The sequence below is a fragment of the Phyllobates terribilis genome, unplaced genomic scaffold, assembly GCF_046119375.1.
Source record: "Phyllobates terribilis strain yellow unplaced genomic scaffold, ASM4611937v1 Scaffold_4__5_contigs__length_816908805, whole genome shotgun sequence".
Lineage (NCBI taxonomy): Eukaryota > Metazoa > Chordata > Amphibia > Anura > Dendrobatidae > Phyllobates > Phyllobates terribilis.
Genome location: NW_027362764.1, coordinates 74,840,951 through 74,844,763, shown reverse-complemented (window position 1 = coordinate 74,844,763; position 3,813 = coordinate 74,840,951).

Here is a 3,813-nt window from a genome sequence, read left to right as displayed (position 1 = left end):
ACACGCGCACTTAGTAACCCGATGCTTATCATGGTTACGAGCCTGCTCCTGCTTCAGCAGCAGGCTGGTAACCGGGAGCAGGACATCGTGGAACGATTCTTTCCACGATGTCGCTGCTCCCCTGATCGCTGGTGAGCCTGCCTGTTTGACAGCTCACCAGCGACCACATAGCGACGCAGTAACGATCCCTGACAGGTCGTATCGTTGACTCGGGATCGCTGCTGCATTGCTTAGTGTGACGGGGCCTTAAGTAATAAAGTATTTTTGTATCCTAAAGTCTGCAATGGTGCAAGTACAATGGTTCCTGTCCCATTTGCCATCAATATGGCTTGTTAACTTGACCACATCTTTAAGTCTGCAGCCCATCCTGACCTCCGTGCATCTACGGCATACAACTGAACTCTGCCTGCCTTAACCAGTGCATTGTCTAACTGCAATTTCTGTCTGTCGGTAATGATATTGATGTCTTTAATATCTGCAATGGTGTCATGCAGTACGCCAGCCATTGATAACAGACAATACTCTAAGGCTACGGCCCCACTATCAGTATTTGGTCAGTATTCGGTCAGTATTCTTTCTGAGGAGTGGGAGACAAAACCAGGAGTGGGTGATAAATGCAGAATTGGTGACTTGTTTCTATTATACCTTTTCTCTGATTGTTCCTCACTTGGTTTTGACTCCCACTCCTGAGAAAAAATACTGACCGAATACTGACCAAATACTGATAGTGGGGTCGTGGCCTTTGACTCTACTACTTGAATTAGCCCAGACCAGATCTGTTAGCGACCTAGTGGGTCCACGTCACCTGCTGGCCTTGTTACACAGTTTAAAGAATAACTATTGTTTTAATATTTCCCCCCATAAATCAATAGTACAATGAAAAGAAGAAACACCGTAATATATCTGATCAGATAAATCTGCTTCTTTCTCTTCCTGGACTGTTATTTCACAATAAATATTCCCCAGACTTTCCTAATTACTGAAATAGATGATGACAGTTGGGGCTTACAAGCTTCTATGGAGAGGAGAGAAGGAAGGAGGAGCTGGACACAGACTCAAACATTCTGCTGCAAGTTCTCCTAAAAGGACAATTAAGCTCTAATGATGGCCAGAAGCTATTAGGCTATGTTCACATGCATAATTTTTGCAGCATTTTTTATGCAAACAAGAAGCTGTTTTTACATTACCAGTAAAACCTATGCAATTTCACCGATCTCATTCACACATTTGTTTGTTTTTTTCTGACTGAATTTGAGAACTGCAGCATTTTATAAATCTGCAGAATGTCACTTCTTTCAGCTTTTTTTGCAGCTTTTTTCACCCACAGAAAGAAATGAAAAAGTGAAAAACATTGCAGCGTTTTTTGTGGCATTTTTGGTAAATAAAATGAACTTTATTAAACATGTACTGCTGACTAATCTCGCAGTATTCCGCACCAAAAAAAGAAAAACTGCTACTAAAAAACGGTGCATGTGAACATAGCCTTAGGTTTATAAGACTGGAACAACTTGTTCCTCTGCTTTCCTATAAACTCATTGAATTGGAAGTAGGGGATCAATAATTTTTTCACAATACCAAAGGTGCTATATCACTCAGGTTCAAGGCCCACTATCACCAGGGAAGTCGAGTTCCTCTTATTTTTTATTTTTACACAAAAACATTAACATGAATCCCTACAAAAGCAACAAGAAAAAACTTTCCAATCAAAGCTTTCTTCTTATTCTCTCTGTTGGGATTTGATCTCTTGTATGTTTCTACAATTAGAAGTGTGAATGGATCTCTAAGGTACTGACGCGCCCCTGGGCCTGTGTCGCGCTGCGTTGCGCACGCGGGAGCTTACCCGGAGCCGGATCTGTTGAGGGTTGTAGTCTCGTGGCGGTGACCCGGTCCGTGCCCAGGGAGTCAAACTGGACGGCAGTAGATGTAGTACGACTACGCCACCCGTTGAATGCAGCTTATGGAGCTGCCGCTGCAGGACAGTCCGCTGAGGCCGGTGGATGGATGGTGCAGCGGGGATGGTATAACCCCCAACGGGAGGGGTATGGCCTCAGGGCAGCCGACGTGGATGATGGGGGTAGCAGGAACCACTCAGAGACGGTGCGGTGTAATTCAGGGTCTTTACTGGTAACAACGATAGACCCTCCCGGAGTACTTGCTAGCGAATGGGGCCTGGTCAGTCCTTGAGCAGATGGGATCTCCCCTGGCCAGGCGGAGTTGTAGGCCTCCCAAACTGACTGTACTCTTCTGGCTACCTTGCTAGAAGCGGATATAAGTAGCCCACGTCCCTGAGTGTACCGTGTGGTGCTCACCCGTATGGCCGGTGACTCGGGGCCTTCTAATGGCTTCCGCTCCACGATGGCGGTGCTGGTCCCACGCGTGTGACCGTGCCTTCGGGCTTCTTGGCCAGAGGACCTGAAATCCCCTGCCTGACGGATTCTGCTGCTGGGTAGGAGTTAGTCCCCACAGCCTCGGACTCCGGGTCCGGTAAGAAATCTTCTCAGTCAGGGCGAGCTCTGCAGCTGCCAGCCCCTGACTCGTAGTAGTATTGCTCCCACTGAGCTTCTGCTGTTTCTTCCTATGCTGCTTCTTGTCTCTACTCTCCTTGACTGACTAACCCTGCCTCAGCCCAGGGTTTATACAGGGGAAGTTCTTCCCCTCCCAAGACTGGGCAGGAGGTGTGGCATGCACAGGATCCCTGACCAAAGGACCTCCCACCTGCTCTCAGACATAACATTACATTACTGTGGAAAACCAGACCCCTGGGGTGCCACATTCCCCCCTAGTGAAATTTAGTACTCCGGGACTAAACATATTTTAGAAAAAACATAACAAGATATAACAACAATAATAGTACAATAAGAAGAAACACATAAAGGTGGTCACGGCATGTCCGTAACCGGGTGTAGTCTTTGAAGAAAGCAAGGTGTCCATTTCACCAAAACAGGGAGACGTAACCAGGTAGGGGTCTGTCCTACCCCGAGTCCTTAACAGTCTCTAGTCCATCCTGGGTTACGCTCCAACTATGTACAAGGATTCCCGGTAAATCCACCAAGGATTCCTAAAAATAACTGGAAACACAAAATTATACACAAGCAACAATACACAGATAAACATAAATAAAACAATTTATACACTTCAAATCCTCCAGCGTGCGGGTAACTGGCCTCTAGTGGCCCTAGTGGACCTACGGAGCTGACTGTCTGGCCCTGAACTACAGGGTGTAGGAGCTGTCAAGGGTAAACTGGGCAGCTGTCTACCGGCTCTTTGTCTCACTAGGGGTACGGCAGGCTCACTATAAGCAGAGGGTTGATCCTCCTGTTCTGCTTGTGTGGAGTCTTCTGCCTCCTGGACCGGCTGTTCTTCCAGCTCTACCTGTTGCTCCGTAGGTGCTTGGGATGCTGGTTGGAGGAAGGTGAGTACGGGTACCACAACTGCACCATTGACTTGAGTCCAAGACCGAGGGAAGTCCCCGAGCACAGTACTAACCATATCTTCCCTTTCCTCTACGGATCGATGGTCTTCTTGTTCCTCTTCAGGGTTCCTCAGTTGTTCGGGACACTTCTTCAGGTGGTGCCGGGATACAATGGCTGTGGTTTCCCCTCCGTCTTTACTGATGGTACAAACCTTCGGGTTCTCGTGGCTTGAGGGCAGTACGGTGTACGGGTCCTTCTCCCACTGGTCATCCAACTTGTGGAGCCGTCTCTTCCTCTTCAAGACCTGCTCTCCGGGTACCAGGGGAACAGCGGGAGCATACTGGTTGTAAGTTTTCTCTTGTCTTTCCCTAGCCTGACAGAGACTTCGCTCCACGCTCTC